This window comes from Chiloscyllium plagiosum, chromosome 35 (assembly GCF_004010195.1).
Source record: "Chiloscyllium plagiosum isolate BGI_BamShark_2017 chromosome 35, ASM401019v2, whole genome shotgun sequence".
NCBI lineage: Eukaryota > Metazoa > Chordata > Chondrichthyes > Orectolobiformes > Hemiscylliidae > Chiloscyllium > Chiloscyllium plagiosum.
The window spans coordinates 1,017,300-1,029,600 of record NC_057744.1 but is presented as its reverse complement, the minus strand read 5'-3'; the positions used below and the strand labels follow the sequence as shown (position 1 = coordinate 1,029,600).

The 12,301-nt window shown below is 41.1% G+C and overlaps 1 protein-coding gene across 3 annotated transcripts in view; it reads left to right on the top strand.

Moving 5' to 3' along the window:
• Positions 1-3,724: 3,724 nt before the first annotated feature.
• grik4 (glutamate receptor, ionotropic, kainate 4) overlaps positions 3,725-12,301 on the top strand; it is a 189,578-nt gene continuing 181,001 nt past the window's right edge. For all 3 annotated transcript variants that reach the window (XM_043676445.1, XM_043676447.1, XM_043676446.1), the window contains exon 1: positions 3,725-4,439. The gene's annotated coding sequence lies outside the window, so the exon portion shown is untranslated. The remainder of the gene's footprint in view (positions 4,440-12,301) is intronic.

The following is a 12,301-nucleotide window of genomic DNA, read 5'->3' as shown; positions in this document are numbered from 1 at the left end:
GCCACAAGTTTTAAGGTTGTAGTTGAATATAATTTTATTGTTGCCCAAAAAAACTCATGGCTGCTTTTTTGAATTGTTGATTTGTTCTGAATCTATCCTATTTGGATGGGATCCTCAATGTGAAAACAGGACTTTGTCTATATATAGAGTGTGGTAACCACTTTTTGGGATGGTATGCTGGCACAGTGGTTAGCACTGTTGCCTCACAACACCAGGTCCTTGGGTTTGATTCCAGCCTCGGGTGACAGTCTATGTGGAGTTTGTGGCTCCCTGTGTCTGCATGGGTTTCTTCCCACAGTCCAAAGATGTGCAGGTCAGGTGAATTGGCCAGGCTAAATTGCCCATAGTGTTAGGTGCATTAGTCAGAGAGAAATGGGTCTGGGTGGGTTACTCTTTGGAGGGTCAGTGTGGACTTGTTGGGCCAAATAGCCTTTTCCATACTGTAGGGAATCTAATCTAATGCTCTCATTACTGTTATAGACAAGAGTATCTGCAGGTAGGACAGGTACATCAGTAAGGGTGCGTTCAAGTGGATTTCCCCCACCTACAGACTCACGCACCACTCTGGAGGATCCACTACAAGAGGTACTGAAGTAGAATATTACATTTTCCTTTTTTATAAATTTATTTGATTTTAACAGTCGCTTCATTCACCAGTGTAGGAATTTGGCCTTTGAAATACTGTATTTCAACTTACAAAGTGCAGATAAAAGATTTTAATTCTTTTATGCTAAGGAAGGCTCCATGGCTCCATGGACCTTGATGTTAGATTTAACATTGGTTCCTATGGTGCAAGGCAGGTTTAGTAGAGTAGCTAAAAAGGTATCTGGGACACTTGACTTTATCAATCAAAGCACAAATTGTAAGAGCAGGGAGGATTTTTTGAATTTGTACAGGACTTTTGTGAGGCGTGCAGCTCTGGTCTCCATATGATAGGAAAGATGTAATTGCACTAGAGGAGGTGCAGAGAAATTTGTCATGATGTTGCCTTGGATGGAACAGTTTAGGTGATATAATCAGTAGGTTTGCAGATGACATGAACATTTTTGATGTGGTAAATAGCAAAGAGGAAAGCCTGAGACTATAGGCTGATATGGGTGGCCTGGCCAGATGAACTGAATAGCAGCAAATGGAATTTGATCATGAAAAGTGTGATATAATGCATTTGGGAGAATTAACAAGATAAGGGAGTATACATTGAATTGTAGGACCTTGGACACACAGAGGATCAGACGAACCTTGGACACACAGAGGATCAGACGGACTTTGGTGTGAATTTCTATAGATCATGAAAAGCAGCAAGATAGGTAGATAATTTTTGCTTAAGTTATAAACTTAGTTTCAAAGATCTGCTATTTGTAGATTCTGGTTAGAAACTATTGGGAAAATTCTGAGAGTCATTCAATATTTTAATTTCACTTTGTTGTGATAGTAAGGCTGATTTGGCTTGGCTTACTATCCTTGGCCATAACACTATACAAGGTATTAGTCAGACCATGACTAATGTACAGTTTTAGGCTCCTTATTTAAGGAAAGGAATTCTGACATAGAACATAGAACATTACAGCGCAGTGCAGGCCCTTCGGCCTTCAATGTTGTGCCAACCAGTGAAACCAATCCAAAACCCATCTATCCTACACTATTCCATTTTCGTCCATATGACTATCCAATGACCATTTAAATGCCCTTAAATTTGGCGAGTCTACTACTATTGCAGGCAGTGCGTTCCACGCCCTACTACTCTCTGAGTAAAGAAACTATCTCTGACATCTGTCCTATATCTATCACCCCTCAATTTAAAGCTATGTTCCCTTGTGCTAGCCATCACCATCTGAGGAAAATGACTCTCACTGTCCACCCTATCTAACCCTCTGATTATCTTATATGTCTCAATTAAGTCACCTTTCAAACTTCTTCTCACTAACAAAACCAACCTCAAGTCCATCAGTCTTTCCTCGTAAGACATTCCCTCCATACCAGGCAACCTCCTAGTAAATCTCCTCTGAACCCTTTCCAAAGCTTCCACATCCTTCCTATAATACGGGGACCAGAATTGTACACAAGTGCGGCCGCACCAGAGTTTTGTACAGCTGCAGCATGACCTCATGGTTCCAAACCTCAATCCCTCTTCCAACAAAAGCTAACACACCGTATGCCTTCTTAACAACCTTATCAACCTGGGTGGCAACTTTCAGGGATCTGTGTACATGGACACTGAGATCTCTCTGCTCATCTACACTACCAAGAATCTTATCATTAGCCCAGTACTTTGCATTCTTGTTACTCCTTCTAGAGTGAATCACCTCACACGTTTTCACATTAAACTCCATTTGCCATCTCTCGCCCAACTCTGCAGCTTATCTATGTCCCTCTGTAACCTACAACATCCTTTGGCACTATCCACAACTAGGCAGTCTAGAGCAAGTTTACTGTGTTGATACCAGTTATGGGGGAATTAACTTGAGGAGAGGTTCAGTAAGTTGAGCCTGTATTCACTGGGGTTATGAAGAATAATTGGCAACCTTATTGAAACATTAAGATTTTAGGGGATTGACAGAGTAGACAGGGTAAAGTAGACTTCCTTGTGGAAGAGTCTCGGACCAGAGAGCATAATCTCAGGATAAGGGATGGCACATTTGAGATCGAGTTGAGGAGGAATCTCTTGTCTCTGTGAATAGTAAATCTGTGGAACTCTTTACTATAGTGAGCTGTTAAGGTTGGATCACTAAGTATATTGAAGGCTAAGACAGACAAATTTTTAATCTGTAAGGGAATCAGGGTTATGGGGGAAAGGCAGAAAAGTGGAATCGGTGATTATTAGATCAGCCATGAACTCATTGAATGGTGGAGCAGGCATGGTGGGCTGAATGGTCTTCTTCTGCTCCTACTTCTTAACATCTTTTGTATTGAGTACAAGAGCAGGGAGGCTATATTGGAGCTGAACATAAATGTTCCTGAGGACACAGCTGAAGTATTGTATGTAGTTCTGGTCACCACAGAATAGGAAAGGTGTGATTGCACTAGAGAAGGTGTGGAGGAGGCTCACAAGGACATTGCCTAGGCTGGAGTGATTCAGCTATGATGAGGAGCTGGAAAAAACAGAAAGAACTATGAATGCTGTAAATCAAAAACAAAAAGAGAAATTGCTGGAAAAACTCAGTAGCATCTGTGAAGAGAAATCAGAGTTTAATGTTTCCGTCCGGTGACCCTTCCTCAAATTAGACTGGGTTTGTTTTCCTTATAGCAAAAGTGGTTGAAGGGGGTGAACCTGATTGAGGTGTACAAAGTTATGAGAAGCATTGACAGAGTAGATAAGGAGAAACATTTTGTCTTGGGGCGAGGTCAGGTGGCACAGTTTAAAGCAAGGAACAGAGGTTTAGAGGGGATTTGAGGAAAGATTTTTTTCATCCAAAAGATTGTGGGTATCTGGAAATATTTGCCTGAAAGGGTGGTGGTGCAGTGAACCATCAGATATTTAAATACTTTTTTACATGAGCACTTGAAATATTACAGCGTACAGGCCAGGTGCTGGGAAACGGGATTAAAATAAATGGATGTTTGGTGAACGCTGTAAAAAAAACTTGTAATGCTGCTGCAAATGCGTTTCTGAACATCCTGATATTTCCAGAGCGAAAATGTATTCTTGCATAACGCACACATGTCAGATGTTGGACTGGGGTGGACAAAATTAAAAATCACACAACACCAGATTATAGTTCAACAGGTTTAATTGGAAGCAGTAGGTCTCAGAGCGCTGCTCCTTCATCAGGTGATTGAGGAGAATAACCTACAGAGGCCAAGTACACCTCTAAAGCTTTCTTTTATCCAGTTCACTTCGCCCGCCCTCAACAATCATTTACAATCTCTTCGCCATCATGAATGTTTCTTTGACTCCGCACACTACTGCATTGAGCCCACAGATCTTAAACCTTTTCGCGTCGTAGATGTTCATACACCGTTCTCTCCCCGTAACCGCCCCCTTGGTCTGCATTCTGCTCCATCTCCTTGCTGTTGTGCTGTGCTCGCTCCCGGGATCCCGGTTGCTTTGTTGCCGCGATGTGTACGTGCGGCGGTTTGGGAGGATGAGCAGCGCCGGTCTCTCGGTGTCCTTCCTGGGGCTGGCGGTAGGCGGCAGTGTGCTGCAGCCTGTTCGGGGACGGCTTGCTCAAGGAGCGAGAACCTTTTGTGGAAATCTCTCGGAATTGTTTCGTGCGCTGTTTTCCTTCTGCCCTGCTGTTTCGGATTCGTGGATCGAATATTTTATATAAATTGCTGCGCCGTTTTATTTGTGAACATTTGTTGTGTTGCATTGTTTTCCTTTGATTGGTTTACAGGCGCAAGAGCGGAAGCAAATCCTTGAATTATGATTAACTATTACATTCATTAACCATTGGATACAAGTTCACGGAGCGGATTCATATTCTACTAACAGACGAAGGGTGAGTGAATTTATGTAATTGCGGATTGGCGCCTCCAAATTCTTTTTACATTTATCTGGATGTGTCTAATTCTGTTGTGTTTTGTGTTAAATATAAGAAATGCACTTTCTAGGCCCCGACTTTGTATTTTCAATCGAAACTAATTGCAATAACATCGGCAAATTAATAGTTTTCTGACAGATAGTCTTCAAGTGTTGAAAATAACCCCTTTTTTGCAGGGGCTGGATTTAAATCTGTGCACGCATTCTGCCCGGTTTCGATGGGAAATAGAGTCAGATATTTTCAAGCAGTCCGAGGATATGACCCTTTCATGTCGACTTCGCCTGATTTCATTCGCATGAAATGAGCAATTCCTCGCGTCACCGAATGAATGAGAATCGCAAACCCATAGCAGCTGAATAAATCAGAGCGACACATTTCGCCGTCATGTTCAAATTGGTGACATTTAGCTGCAAAGGGCCTGTAACCGCTGATATTTTATGATTTTTCTCAAATATGTGATCATTGGCTTCGCTGCTACATTTTCCAAAAAATCTATTTGTCAATAAATTACAAAATATACAAAAGAACAAAATTTTAAAATATAAAGCGATAACATCAAAGCGCTAATATAGACATTGTTGAAGAACAGAATGAGCTTTAAGCTCCGAATGAATATTGTGGGATGGCAATAAGAAAGACCTCCTTGTTTCATCCGGTGATCTCACTGAAAATCCTGGTGGCCTTGACACTTCTCCTCCATCGCCTTGTTTATATTTGGACTGTCCAAAGTCAAAATGTTTGATCCAACAGTTTCGAATTTGGGTTCTTCCTTTGTTATGGAACTATTTGTTTGGTTCACATAATGCTAAAAACGGAATAAAAACAGCTGTAAATAATCACGCAAGTGAATATCTGAAAAGGAACAGAATAGCTAAAAGTAGTCAAAAAGGTGAATACAGGTCCCTTAGAGGATGAGACCAGGAGTTGATAGTGGGGAACAAAGAAATGGCAGAGGCAGTAAATCAATAGTTTAGATTAGATTCCCTACAGCGTGGAAACAGGCCCTTTGGCCCAACAAGTCCACACCAACCCTCCGAAGAGCAACCCACCCAGACCAATTCCCCTACATTTTGCCCCTGACTAATGCACCTAACACAACAGGCAATTTAGCATGGCCAATTCACCTGACCTGCACACATTTGTGACTGTGGGAGGAAACCAGAGCACCTGGAGGAAACTCATGCAGACACTGGGAGAATGTGCAAACTCCACACAGACAATTGCCCAAGGCAGGATTTGAACCTGGGTCCCTGGCGCTGTGAGGCAGTAGTGCTAACCACTGAGCCACCGTGCTGCCTCTGGTTTTATGGTGGGGATACTGAAACCATTGCAATAATATCATGTAAAATAGAAATTAGAGCAAAGCAGGAATTTAAAACAATTGCCATCACTGGGGCAAGGTACTGAGCAAACTATTGGGACACAGCCTTAGAATTAGAGGGGGTAAATTCAGAACAGAAATGCGGAGACAGTTCTTCAGCCAGAGAGTGGTGGGCCTGTGGAATTCATTGCCACAGAGTGCAGTGGAGGCTGGGACGCTAAATGTCTTCAAGGCAGAAATTGATAAATTCTTGATGTCACAAGGAATTAAGGGCTACAGGGAGAATGTGGGTAAGTGGAGTTGAAATGCCCATCAGCCATGATTGAATGGCGGAGTGAACTCGATGGGCCGAATGGCCTTACTTCCGCTCCTATGTCTTATGGTCGTATTAAAGGCAGGCACGTCTCCAGGGCCTGATGGCCTACATCCTTGGGCCTTAAAGAAAGTAGGAGCAGAGATAGTGGATGCATTGATTATAATGGTCCAAAATTCTCTGGATTCTGGAAAGATTCCAATAGATTGGAAAACTGCTTATTCAAAAAGGGAGGGAGGCAGCATGTAGGAAACTATAGATGAAAATTAGCAATTTCTGGGAAAATTCAGCTTCCGTGGAGAGAAAGCAGAGTTAACATTCAGGTACTGTGACCCTTCTTCAGAACTCAGACTCTACAGGTCAGTTTGGTTAACATCTGACATTGAGAAATTGTTGGAATCCATTATTAAGGAAGTAGTAATAGTACATTTGGAAAGTCAAAACACAATCCATCAGAATCAGCAGGTTTTTATGAAAGGAAATCATGTTTGATTAATTCACTAGAATTCTTTGAGCATAAAACAAGTGAAGTGGAGAATGGGGATCCATTGAGTTGTCTGAGTTTGAGTTGTATATTTGGACTTCTGGAAGGCATTGATAAGGTGCTACATAAAAGGTTAATACACAAGGTAGGTAAGATCATATGGAGATAGAAGTAATATATTAACAAGATTAACAATTGTATAGCCATCAGAAAGCAGAGAGTTGATATAAATATCCACCACACTCTGGGGTAGTGAACTTTGCAGATTCACAACACTGAGAGAAATAATTTCTCTTCATCTCTATTTGAAATCTTCCTTGTCAGCAAGCTGTATCTAGTGGGGTTCAGTCCTTGGGCCCCAACAATTTACAAGTGACATCAATGACTTGGATGCTTGATACTTTCCCACTGCAGATGACACTAAAATAAGTGGGAAAATAAGTTGCAATAAAAGATAAGAATTTTATAAATGGATATGGATAAGTCAGGTAAATCGGTTAAAATTTGGCAGACAGAGTTTAACATTAATAAGTGTGAAGTTATCCATTTTGGTTGAAAGAGTAAACAGGCAACTTATTATCTGAATGGACCGAAATTTGAAAGTGCTTTGGTGCAGATGGATCTTGGTGTCCGTTTGAATGAATCACAGAAAGTTAGTATGCAAGTACATAAGGTAATATAGAAGGCAAATTGAATTTTGATATTTTTTGCTGAAAGAATAGAGTACAAATGCAGGGAAATATTGCAATTATATAAGGCATTGGTGAGACCTTTTCTGGAGTACTATATGCTGATTTGATCCCCTTACTTGAGGAAGGATGTATTTGCATTGAAGATAGTTCATAGAAGGTTCAATAAATTACTTTCTAAGTTGAAAGGTGTGTTTTGTGAGGAGAGGATGAGCAGATTAGTCCTATAGTCACAATAGTTTAGAAGAATGATGGCAGACCTAATCGTTATAACGTACTAAAATGGGATTGACAAAAGTAGATGTGGAGCAGAGGTTCCCCCTTGTGTGACAATCTAGAACAAGAGGCCCTAGTTTAGACTAAAAGGTGGAAGATTTCAAATAGAGATGAAGAGAAATTATTTCTCTCAGTGTTGTGAATCTGCAAAGTTCACTACCCCAGAGTGTGGTGGATATTGGGTAATGAATAAAGTTAAGGACGTAGACAGATTTTAAAAATTCTTAGTGGGTTAAAGAGAGGCTATGAACAGTGGGCAGTAAAGTGGAGTTGACGCCAAGATGAGATCAAGCTTGATTTTATTAAATGGTGGAGCAAGCTCAAGGGACTGTATTGCCCACGGCTGCTCCTAGTTTTTATGTTTACCAAGTGCTCTATTATTAAATCTTTTATTATGGATTCTAGGAGTTTCTCTACAATTAGTGTCTGGCTAATGAGTCTAAAAAAATCCCTGTTTTCTCTTCACTTCCTCTTTTTAAATAGTGGGGATACATTAGCTATCCCCCAATCCATAGGAACTGTTCCAGAGTCTATAAGATTTTTTCTCACCATTTCTTCAAGGGATTAGGATCACATGATGGTATAGAGGACTAGGCGAATTTTATTTTATTATTCATAGGATATAGTTGCCTGGGCTAGATCAGCATTTGTGGCTCATCCCTAATTAAGAATCAGTCACATTACTGTGGGTTTGGAGTCACATGTGGCCAGACAGGTAAAGATAGCAAATTTCCTTTCCTAAAATACAGCATTGAACCACGTTTGTATGACAAACAACAACGTTTATTTAATTGTTATTTAAAGTCATAGAGATGTAAAGCACAGAAATAGACCCTTTCATGCAACTCGTCCATGCCAACCAAATATCCTAAATTTGCCAGCACTTGCCCCACGTCCCTCTAAACCCTTCCTATTCATATACGCATCCATGCCTTTATAAATGCTGTAATTGTACTAGCCTCCATACTTCCTCTGGCAGCTCATTCTATACACATATCACCCTCTGTGTGAAAATGTTGCCACTTAGGTCCCTTTTAAATATTTCCCCTCTCAACCTATGCCTCTAGTTCTGCACTCCCCCAACCCAGGGTTTTTACATCTATTTTCCTAATCAGCCTGTTGAGAGATGTTGTTATACAGATGATTTATCAGATTATTATCAAATTCAAGTGTTTCTGCTTTGGTGAGATTCAAACCCATGTCCTCAGAACTTTAGCCTGGGATTCTGGATTACTAATCCAGTGACATTACCACTACACTTCCCCCATAAATATGCTCTGGGCAGAGTAGTTCAAATCCCACCACAGTGGCTAGTGCAATTTAAGTTCCAATAATATTTAAAAATCTGGAATGGATGGCTAACATCAATAATAGTAACTAAAACTATCATCAGTAGTTGTAAAATCTACATTAGACAACTCCTCAGTTCAAAAAACCTCTAGTCTGAAGTATATTTTTCCAAAAAAGCTTACTTTGTATTTATCTCCAGTAGGTTAAGGGACTGGAATGATTCTCATCTCAATAAATATTGCATAAAAGTTATTTGAATGTTGGTAGGCTATGTTCATTCTTGATTGCTGTACACACAAACATATGAATTAAGTGTAAGCCATTTGGCCCCAAAGACCTACTCTGTCATTCAATAATATCATGGCTGAATTGATTAAAGACAGAGGTTTTACAGCATGGAAAGAGGCCCTTCATCCCATTGTGTCCATGCCGATCATCTAACATCCATCTACTGTAATCCTGTTTTCCAGCACTTGGCCCATAGCCTTGTATAGTATTGTATTTCAAGTGCTCATCTCAATAGTTCTCAAATGGCTTGATGGTCCCTGCTTCTACTACACTTTCAGGCAGTGTATTCCAGCTTCCCACTTCCCTCTAGGGAGAAGAAAAATCCTAAAATACCCTCTAAAGATCCTGCTCCTTATCTTAAAACTGGTATTGACCTTCCACCAAGAGGAAACATTTCTCCCTATCTACACAGTTTATGCCTCTCAGAACATTGTACATGTCAATCACTACACCCCGCCCACCATCAGCCTTTTCTGCTCTAAGGAAAACAACCCCAGCCTAAAATCCTGGTGAATCTCTTCTGTACATTCTTTTGTGCAATCACATTCTTCCAAAAGTGTTGCAAACAGAACTGCATACAGTACTACATCTGTGGCCTCACTAATGTTATATACAGTTGCACTGTATCCTACTTGATCTCATATCCATACACAGGTCTAATAAAGGCATTCTTAACCACTTTATCTATCTAATTATCTAGATTATTAATGTACACCACAAACAGCAGGTTTCCAGCATCACATGCTGTGGTATACCACTAGATACAGATTTACATTTACCAAAACACTCGACTACCATCAACCTTCACTTCCTGCCACTAAGGCAATTTTGGATCCAACATGCCAAATTGTCCTGGATCCCATGGGCTCTTAGCTTCTTAACCAGTCTGCCATGTGACACCTTATCAAAAGCTTTACTAAAGTTAATGTTAATGACATTAACTGCACTACCCTCACCCAGAAAAATTCAATTAAATTTATGAGACATGACCACCCCCTGACAGTCTGCTGACTAGCCTTGACTAATCCTTGCCTCTCCAAGTGGAGATTAATTTTGTTCATCAGACTTTCTCCAGTTGTTCCCCTACCATATATTGTAGACTCACTGGCCTATATTTTTCTGATTTATCCCTACCAGCCTCTTAAATGATGGCACTACATTAGATGCTCTCCAGTTCTCTGGAATCTCTCCTGTGGCCAAATAGGATTTGAAAATTAATGTCAGGGCCCCCACAATCTCCCTTCCTTTTCCCCCATTGCAGCCTGGATACATCTCTTGGGCTTGGGGCTTTATCCACTCTCAAGCCTGCTAAAACTATTAATTTCTTCTCCCTCTCTATGCTAATTTGTTTAAGTTTATCACAGTTCCCCTCCCTGATTTCTATACCTACATAATCCTTCTCTTCAATGAATGCGGATGCAAAATACTAATTTAAACTAATTTAAATTTCAGCTATGTCATCTTACACAACTCACACACATTGCCGCCTTGGTCCCTAATGGGCCCCTCAACCTTCCCTGGATATTTTCTTGGCACTAGTATTGTTGTAAAATACCTTTGGATTTCCTTAGTGGTACCCAGCAGTGTTTTTACAGGATGCTTCTTTGCCCTTCCAAACTATTTTTTAAGCAACCCCTTGCACTTGCTATACTCCTCTAGAGCATCCACTGTTTTGCGATCTTGGTATGTACAATTAGCTTCTTTCTTTTCCACATTTAATAAGGTATCTCCCTCCACCATTAAGGGAACATGTTGGCCCTGCACTCTCACTATAAGATTTTTGAATGTCTCCCACTGTACTGATACAAGGAGCTGATACCAGTCCACTTTGGCCATATCCATCCTTGTCATCTTAAAATTAGTCTTCGCTCAGTTACTAACCTTTATTTCTGGTCCAGCTTTGACCTTACCTATAATTATCTTAAATCTGATTGAATTATGGGCACTATCATCAAACTACTCCTCACAGCCACATCTTCCACCTGCCCAACTAAACTCCCTAAAATTATGTCCAGCACCATCCCCCTATTGTAGGACTTGCTTTGTACTGGCTTAACAATCTATCCTGGACACATGTTAAGAATTCCACCCCCTCTAATACATTCGCACTTTGTCTATCACAGCTAATAGGGGTGTTAAGAAGGTATAGAGTGTCCATGTACATAGATCCCTGAAAGTTGCCACCCAGGTTTACAGAGTCATAGAGATGTACAGCACGGAAACAGACCCTGTCCATGCTAACCAGATATCCCAACCCAATCTAGTCCCACCTGCCAGCACCTGGCCCATATCCCTTCAAACCCTTCCTATTCATGTACCCATCCAAATGCCTCTTAAATGTTGCAATTGTACCAGCCTCCACAACTTCCTCTGGCAGCTCATTCCATACATGTACCCCACTCTATGTGCAAAAGTTGCCCCTTAGGTCTCTTTTATATCTTTCCCCTCGCACCCTAAACCTATGCCTTCTAGTTCTAGACTCCCTGACCCCAGGGAAAAGACTTTGTCTATTTACCCTATTCATGCCCCTCATAATTTTGTAAATCTCTGTAAGGTCACCCCTCAGCCTCTGACGCTCCGGGGAAACCAGCCCCAGCCTGTTCAGCCTCTCTTTATAGTTCAAATCCTCCAACCCTGGCAACATCCTTGTAAATCTTTTCTGAACCCTTTCAAGTTTCACAACATGCTTCCGATAGGAAGGAGACCAGAATTGCATGCAATATTCCAACAGTGGCCTAACCAATGTCCTGTACAGCTGCAACATGACCTCCCAACTCCTGTACTCAATACTCTGCCAAGGACCTTACCATTAAGTGTATAAGTCCTGCTAAGATTTGCTTTCCCAAAATGCAGCACCTCGCATATATCTGAATTAAACCCCATCTTCCACTTCTCAGCCCATTGGCCCATCTAGTCCAGAATCTGTCATAATCTGAGGTAACCCCCTTCGCTGTCCACTACACCTCCAATTTTGGTGTCATCTGCAAACTTACTGACTGTACCTCTTATGCTCGCATCCAAATCATTTATGTAAATGACAAAAAGTAGAGGGCCCAGCACCGATCCTTGTGGCACTCCACTGGTCACAGGCCTCCAGTCTGAAAAACAACCCTCCACCACCACCCTCTGTCTTCTACCTTTGAGCCAGTTCTGTATCCA